The sequence below is a fragment of the Dreissena polymorpha genome, chromosome 1 (genome assembly GCF_020536995.1).
Source record: "Dreissena polymorpha isolate Duluth1 chromosome 1, UMN_Dpol_1.0, whole genome shotgun sequence".
In the NCBI taxonomy this organism is placed as follows: domain Eukaryota; kingdom Metazoa; phylum Mollusca; class Bivalvia; order Myida; family Dreissenidae; genus Dreissena; species Dreissena polymorpha.
In genome coordinates, this window is record NC_068355.1 from 23,085,495 (window position 1) to 23,094,231 (window position 8,737).

General features: G+C 34.4%; 1 long non-coding RNA gene across 2 annotated transcripts; it reads left to right on the top strand.

The window, feature by feature from the left end:
- The first annotated feature begins 5,488 nt into the window (after positions 1–5,488).
- Positions 5,489–8,144, top strand: LOC127867976 (uncharacterized). Of its 2 annotated transcripts, none has more exons than XR_008043834.1 (3): positions 5,489–5,806; positions 7,413–7,558; positions 7,731–8,144. It is a non-coding gene; the product is annotated as an uncharacterized LOC127867976 (long non-coding RNA). The 2 variants fall into 2 exon arrangements; XR_008043836.1 differs by having other exon boundaries at positions 7,752–8,144.
- Positions 8,145–8,737: the final 593 nt, after the last annotated feature.

Sequence of the window (8,737 nt, forward strand, 5' to 3'; positions counted from 1 at the left end):
TGAATACATACGAAAACTGTACGTTAAAAAGATCCACGAAATACCAAACTTCTATCAGCGGTTACATCCATATTTGCGAAAAGACGAAGAGAAACATATTTTACAATCTTCACGAAGAGTGGTCGTTCCTTGCTCTCACATACAATCTCTGCCATCACAAGAACATCCTACCAGATTTGGAAGGATTATTTGTATGATTCTATATGAAAAGAAGTATAATTTTATTTTGTATTTAAAAAATAGTTTATAATTAGTTAAGGTTCATAAAAAATACCTAAATAAAAAAACACGTAAAAATTACAACGGGTAAACTATTGTGCCACGTCGCTCGGCTATATCACGTGGTTAGTTATGGAGGCAGGACTTCGATCCAGCTATGCTGGTTCCAGTAAAATCTCTGCGCGGAGGTTGTAGTTTTGGTTGTTGCACGTGTTGTTGAGTGATTTTATCGGAAATACTGTCATGTGGGTAGTACTCTGCAATAAGTATAATGTCAAGTATAATAGTTTTCCGTAGGATTCAAACCCGGGAACTCTGCGAGTCAAATATAAAATGCTTCCTCTGTGTCTGTCCAGCTTTTATACTCTTCAGCCTATTTAAAATGCCATGTTAGAAATAGACGTACGCTCCAAATTATCATTATTCCACTCCAGATTCTTTGCAGACGCTTAACTATATTAATATATGTATTTCCTTTACTGCCCAACCGATTTATTCAACATAGTATATGTTCCAGATCTGAACGGTTACTGTCATGCATGATTGAATTAATACCTTTATAATATGGGTAGTAAATATTTCAGTTTTTTGTTTTCAGTTATTCATTTAACATCTCCAGGCTTATCGCAAAGTTACACTCGGGTCCAGCTGTTGAATCGTCATACTAGTATTCAACAACTGACCTGTAAGTGTGATTATGATTTTATTTATGCATACATGCCTTGCTCTTGACAACACCGTCACCGAATAGTCATCATTTCGGGCATTTAAGTTAAAATGCGCATCGATGATGAAGTTACAATCTGGACAAGATCTGCCAGACGCAATTAACTGAATCGTCATTGTGACGGTTGTTTTATCGAAAATTATGTTATTAACGGTATATGGTTATTAAAATGTATTTATCAAATTACAACATTCTGGTTCGGTGTAATAATAACGAAATCAAAGAGAAAATAATGCCCATCCCTCTGAAGAGTACTTCCATTGCTTCGGTTATCATTGGTTATCTTCAGTTATCCTCGGTTATCATCAGTTACCATCAGTTATTATCACTCTCATCGCATCATCATTAAATATACCACTTCACATAATTCTTTAGTAATATAATAACGATTAGTTAATAAAATATATATCGGTCATTCAAATTTATAATCAACAATGTTTAATAAATGCAAACATTCACATATCAGGAATCAAGCGAACAAAAAACGCGTTGAATGTTTCTTCATGCCACTTGATGAATCTTTGGGTAGATATGAGCCTCTTTCTGAGAAAACGTGGCTTAATGCACGCGCGTAAAGTGTCGTTCCAGATTAGCTTGTGCCGGACAAGCGTACATACGCCGTATGCTGTTATATGGAGTTGTACGACGCAAATTTCTTCCTACACGGTCTAATGATGAATGGCGTTCCACTCTACACTTTCTTAAGGTGATACGCTTTCTTAAGACATTTTTTATCTTGTCGCACGTGTGTGTTCATTTTTATTGTCAAATCTTATTTCATATTATTTTATGGCAGCTTTTACACCATAGGTTTAGATCAGCAGCAATCTCACAAATACTTTTGGTTAAAATTGTTATATAAATTTGAATGACAACTTGTATATTATGTGTTTTCAACCTGAATAAAAATCAATCTATCAAGCAAAGTAATTTCACTAATATGGAATACGCCTGTCAGAAAAGTTCTCTAAGGTGGAAATTTAATAGATAAATATTATGTTTTAGATAACATTTTTCGGTGTTAATTGATTTTTTTTTAAGTTTGACGTACTTTGGGGGGGGGGGGCGGGGTTGTCCGAGATTTGTGACAGCTGTGACAGGGGGAAGGGAGTTAGGGGGGTCAAATAGTTAACAAAAATAGCGTGACATTCTCTATGGACGACCCCTAAGCAGAGACGTTAAAATCTAATTATAGCATGAGTTGCGATGTTTCTTCTACTTTTTTCTTTTGTTCTTCTTCTTCTCCATCTAATTCTTCTTCTTCTTCTTCTTTTTCTTCTTTTTCTTCTTCCTCTTCTTATTCTTCTTATTTCTTCGTCGTCGTCTTATTACTGTAATTTATATTCTTATAATTATAATTATCCGTCTTATTCTTGTTCTTGTTGTTCTTCTTGTTCTTGTTCTTCTTCTTGTTCTTGTTCTTCTTCTTCTTCTTCTTGTTCTTCTTCTTCTTATGATGATGATTATTATTATTATTAATTTTATTATTATTGTTATCATTATTATTAGAAGTTGTAGTAGTTGTTGTATTGTTATTATTGTTGTTATTGTTATTTTCGTAATCTATCAATGGCAAAAATAGCAGAAAAAGATCGCATGAATCATGGCATGATGTAACCTTTCTTACAAATACAACGTAGAGCTAAGTAAGCTTAGTAAGCAATGTGGAGTCCCTGCGGGTGTTTTCGAAGAATTCTAATTGTAAAAGGGATGTTATGTTATATAAAGGAACTATATGTGACGTTTGCAAGTACGCTAACACAATACTGAGTGTCTATTGAGGATTCGAGAACAGAGCAGACACAACTCTACAGTGACAGAGCTAATTTTACTAAGATTCGTTTAAATATTTCATTGATTTCTTTTATTATTATTTTTATTATTATTACTACTACTACTTCTACTACTACTACTACTACTACTACTACTACTACTACTACTACTACTAATAATAATAATAATAATAATATTATTATTATTATTATTATTATTATTTATTTTATTATTATTATTATTATTACTATTATTATTATCATTATTATTAAAATCTTCATCATCACTATTGTAGCAGCAGCAGTAGTTATAATTATATAATTTAATACAGTTAATGTAGTTACTGTAGCGGTAGTTGTTGAAGTGTGGTTGTTGTAACAGCAGCAGAGGTACTAGCAATAATTGATGTTATTTATGTAGTGTGGTTGAAGTTAAAGGGACTTGTTCACAGATTTTTGTATGTTTTGGAGTTTGTCATTTATTACTTCAAATTGATAGTCCACAATCCTCGTAATGTAACAAAATATAACAAGAGAACTTTCCAAATAATTCAATCGTTTAGCGTTTGTAACGCTTTATAATTTCCAGTTTTTTTAAAGTCATAAGATGCATATATTGGATATTTAGAGCAGGGTTAAAGTGATGTTATGCGCATGTTTCATTGTTGAATTGAGCTGTAAAGAATTAGCAGGTCAAAAGAGTTAGTTAAACTGTGGTAACTGACTAATTTTCTACAGCTCATCTTGCTACCAATTGTTTATACAAAGTATATATTAATTTCGATATTTTACATGACTGTCCCAGTTATCTAAGCCGAAATGATCCGTAAAACAAAATTGTGTCTTTGTGTCGTATGAACGAATCTGCACTAAAACTAAATTTAGATTCACATCGTACATCGAATCATTTATGTCGTCAGTTGTCAAAACGATAGTACGGTTGATATTCAAATGCATTATTTTTCTCTTTCCGGGATATGTTTTTAGTATGTTGATGTTGCATAAACAAATATAAATGTTAACACTTGAAATAAACAACGGTTGCGATAGACACCTATAAACATAGCATATACTGTTAGATGCGCATGATATCACTTTCACGTTCAGTATTACTGTTTCCTTGCAAAAAAACATAACTACATACAAAAATTGCAAATCTGAAAAAAAAATCAATTTTGTCAATGTATGATTATCAAAGGATAATTCGTGTTTAGGCTTGTCTGAAAATAGATGGAACTTATGAGACTTAAATGTGGAATAGTATCAAAAGCATTTTATGACGTGTTTTTTGTTTTGTTTATTTAGATTACAAACCAAATATGGAGGCCAAGTTAGTCACAGCTTGTATATTTCTGCCATGGATAATGCTGACAGATGGATGACCTTGTACCTCCAACCAGAGAGGTGAATACTTTAAAGAGCCTCGCTCTGGAAAACGGAACTCAATGCATGCGCGTATAGGGCCGTACACTGTCCTCTCAGGCTTATCAGGGACGACACTTACTGCTTATGGTATCTTTCGTTTAAAGGAAGTCTCTTCATAGCGAAAATCCAGTTTAGGGCTTAAGAACAGAACATGTGTTTTATTACAACTTGCACAACGTACATCGTCAGTGTAACAATACAAACAAATCGTGATTAAGATTCATGTCACGTTAATCATATTATATATAATTTCAGTACATACGATATATCATACAGTAGATTATCACATGCAATACCCTGTTTTACATGTAATACAGCCATTACATTTTTTTATTACACATGTGTAATTCAACATTTTAAAGCTTTTTCATTGGCTTAGTTTTCGTTTATTGACCAATCGCATTTTGTTAGTTTGCTGAAATGACGTTGCAACGTCAAATGACAACATTCTGGTTTTACATTATGTTTGCGTAAATATTTATTTAATTTGCTCATTTAAAAGCATGTGATAAAAAAAGATCTGACAGGCTAAAGGCTCGCTTACTACCACAATTCCTGAACTCGTTTAATGAAATATGGTATGATATGACAACTCGTGCCAGATCCTATATTTAAGTCAAATAATATATACTTTCAGTACATACAAGTACCTGGACTGCGACTGAACATGATAATCAGTGACTATACTTAACGCTCATGCATTACACTCGGTTATCTCAGAGCAAGGTTCTTTAATTTAATTAACAGCTTATGATAACGATAACCGGGTCGAATGCATGTGCGTAAATTGTCGTTTTTAATTAGCCTGCACTGTTTGCACAGGCTAATCAGGGACTACACTTTCCGCTCTCATGGTATTGTTTCGTTTAAGGAAGTCTCATCTTAGCGAAAATCCAGTTTAAGCGGAACGTGTCGTCCCTGATAGGGGTGTGCGGACTGCACAAGCTAATCTGGGACGATACTTTACAAAAATGAATTAAGCACGGTTTTCCCATAGCGAGGCATTTATATTTGGACCATAAAACATACAGTGAATTGTACGTCAGACTTGATATGAATACAATCACTATGCGCGTTACATATTAATAACCTTTCTAAATGTATATCTTCCAGAGTACTTGTATGCCCGGTATGGTCAATGACAGGAGCTGCAGCGTTGTGATCGCGACCATCTCAGTCGTGGGAAGTTATAGCGCCGGATACATCCGACATTCAATTTTTGGATTGGAATGCCACTCTTGCCATCAAGCAGGCGCAGTTTTCCGACACCGGACGATACAAATTCACGCGCCCTTCCGGAAAGTCAATCCAATCAGACAAGTCAGGGAAAGAGTTCGATCTAAAAGTCGTCGCCTGTGACCAGCTAGCGCGTGGTCCGTTCCCACTAGCGCCATTGCCCTGTGGTGTGACGTCATTAAAAGTGGGTGATCACGTGACTATCCCGCGCACAGGATATTTCGGTTGCGATCAAGTTGACGTCATAATGGTGACATGGTTCATGAAAGCCAATGCTAGCGATTATAGCTCGTGAAGGGAAGTTCCTGCAGCAGACGACAGAATCACGCAAACACAGATCGACACCATCCCCGGAAACCCGATACCTTGCGAGTCGTGTAATACCATAGGGGACTGTGGTGTGCATTTCGGCACGAACATAAATAGGGTAAGTAAATTGGAAAAATTAAAATTTTAAAAGTCTAATTTGAAACAACTGTGTATTAACATTGATAACAAAGGTATTGGCCGACACGTAGAAAAAATCCTGACAAATTTTCTTAAAAAATGAGCGAAATGCGGCTCCCTGAAGTAGAAGATCGGGCAAAACGGACCATGTTCAGTCGTTTAGGGGAGAAAAAAACTGCTTTAATTTGCAAGCCACTGCAATAATTAAAGGAGTTATACAAACTTTCACATGTCTGCCATAACCTCTCAGCAGGGTTTCTCCAGAAAACTATTTATTGTGGAGAAATTTGCGTTTTTAATGACGATGTTGGGAAAACATGGATACCATCTGGTGAAGACCAGGAAACCATATGTGTGCAATGACTTCATAATTCTTTTTTGTGACAAAAAACCTAATTTTCAGCCATTTTAATGCAATTTATTTGCTTTGTAGTGGCCTATACTAAGTGTATGTGGGCACATATGCATACAAATGTACTTTTAATGCTTTTTAATACATTCAATGATATTATTTGGCTGTCATCCAACATCATTTCAGAAACTTGAATCCTTTGTCTTATATATAATGTGGTTATTCAATGTCCACTTTAGACATGTAAAGATGATAGTTTTATCTTAATAACTAACTCGTTTGCCAGTTTGTGCTAAAATTACATTGTATCACAATGCTAGTGATGCCCCCCACACACATTATTAAACCGCCACAAAGTCTGTTTCGGGGGCTATATAGGAATCAGTTTGTCCCGACCGTCCTTGTCCCAGTATGTTACGTCCGTCCCGATTTTTTGTCTGTTTGTGCGCCCGATTTATTTTCATGAAATACATTTTGAACAAATGAATATACAACCTTCAAACTTCATATGTTGATGAAACCTTATTAGCTTTATATATACACCCGCCGTCTTTAAGGTCACTAGGTCATAGGTCAAGGTCACTGTGATCTCTTACAAAAAACGTTATCATAGACTGTATAATGGAAGTGCTTCCACTTACAGCCTTCAAAATTCATATATTGATGCACTTCTATGAGTTTTACAGATCAAATCCAATGTTAGATTACAAGGTCAAATGTCAATGTCACTTCCACCTCTAATAGAAAACTTTAATATTGTCTTCTGAACAAAAATGCTTCCATCTGCAATCTTCAGACTTCCTATGAAGATACACCTGACCTAAATGAGTTTTACATTATCACACTACATTATTTGGTCATTAGGTCAAAAGTGACTGTGTTCTATGATAAAGAAACATTACATTGGTGCTTCCTGGGTTCTAAAAACCTCATATGTAGATGCATCAATGAATTTTGCGCAACACATACCGTTAAGATCACAGGTCAAGGGCACTGCCTCCGCTTTAATATTGGCTCTAAAATAAAGGGATTGCAACTTTCATACTTCATTTGTAGCTGTACCTTTATGAGTTCAGTCCGGCATAGACAGTGTACTTTTATATCAAGTGGAAATCTCTTCACTATAATATTACATTTTCAACCAAGGCTTATGGTGGGGGATATGAATCACCTTTAATGATTGCTCTAGTTGTCTCAGACGCAATTAACTGATTTATTATTCCTTTTCTTACAGGTCATGATGTTTGCCTTCATCTGCTTCTATTGTGCGGAAAAGTTCGAAGTGTTTGAAGCAATAATTAAACATCGCAAACATCGCCACCTGAAACAGGACATAAAATATAAGCAACTTGAACTAGATAGCACTACAGGCTTACTAGGGTAATCTTATCCATGATGTTCCATAACTAATCAAGGAAAAATCTGTATTCGTTGTCAAAATATTACATAATACGGTTAATACTCCATTGTGCTATTCGACACATGTTATATTACCTTAATGTTCTAGATTTACAATTTTTTGACATAATGTAGTTCCGATTTGTAATAACAGGAACCATTTCTTTGATACCAGTGATAGAATACGTGTCAAAGGGAAACGGAAAAGCGGTCTCATTCGTGCCCCGGAGTGTCCAGCTAAGCGACAGAAAGGTGTAAGACAGTATCATTCATCAGACGAATCCAAGATTCTTGCGCATGTTCGTAAAGGCTTATCAGACATTTGAAGGGCATAGACAACACAACATTGAATACTAAAACATGGATATAACATGTACATGTAATGTTATGATTTAAAAAGTAAGAATAACAGATTGCAAGAACACAGTATTTATAGATTTATTTGAAAATGATTGAGACAATGATTACCATGGAAACATTGATCATAAAGAATTAAACAGTAATTAATGTAACAAATGATAAGTATAAACAAGAAAGGTGTTTTCTTCTTTCCAAAACATTATTTATAAAGAATAAAACTGGCATTTATGTGAAAATGGTAATAATAGTATAAACCAGAATTGTGTGTTGTGTTTCCTTACACACCAGCATGTTAGAAAAATGTAAAAATAAAGATAATAAAACTTACTGTAAAACAAAGTGTTCTTTATTAATTACATCTTAATAACCAAGGACTAAATTTAAATATTGTTTGTTTCCCCCTCCCACTACCTACCAACCAAAATTCACCCTACCTGAAAACTTCATTGCAAACTAAAAAATGATTTTTTTTTCTCAGGACAAAAATGACGACGTACGTTCATGATATAGTACCATTGAACTGCCAATCAATCAAAAAATGCAAAATTATTATCAGTATATTTCTTAGAATCATAAACTATCGTATGTATATATTATTAACTAGGTTGCATATAGTGGAACAGAAATAATTGTTTTATTATTATTAGCGACGTCATTTCAAATGGGTTTTTCTCATTATGACACTTGTCGAATAAGCACCAAAAGTCTCAGAACACTTCACATAAATATTATACAATTATAAACCCCATATACACTTATTAACACATCATTTTAATGTACCTAACCAATTAATAAATGCGA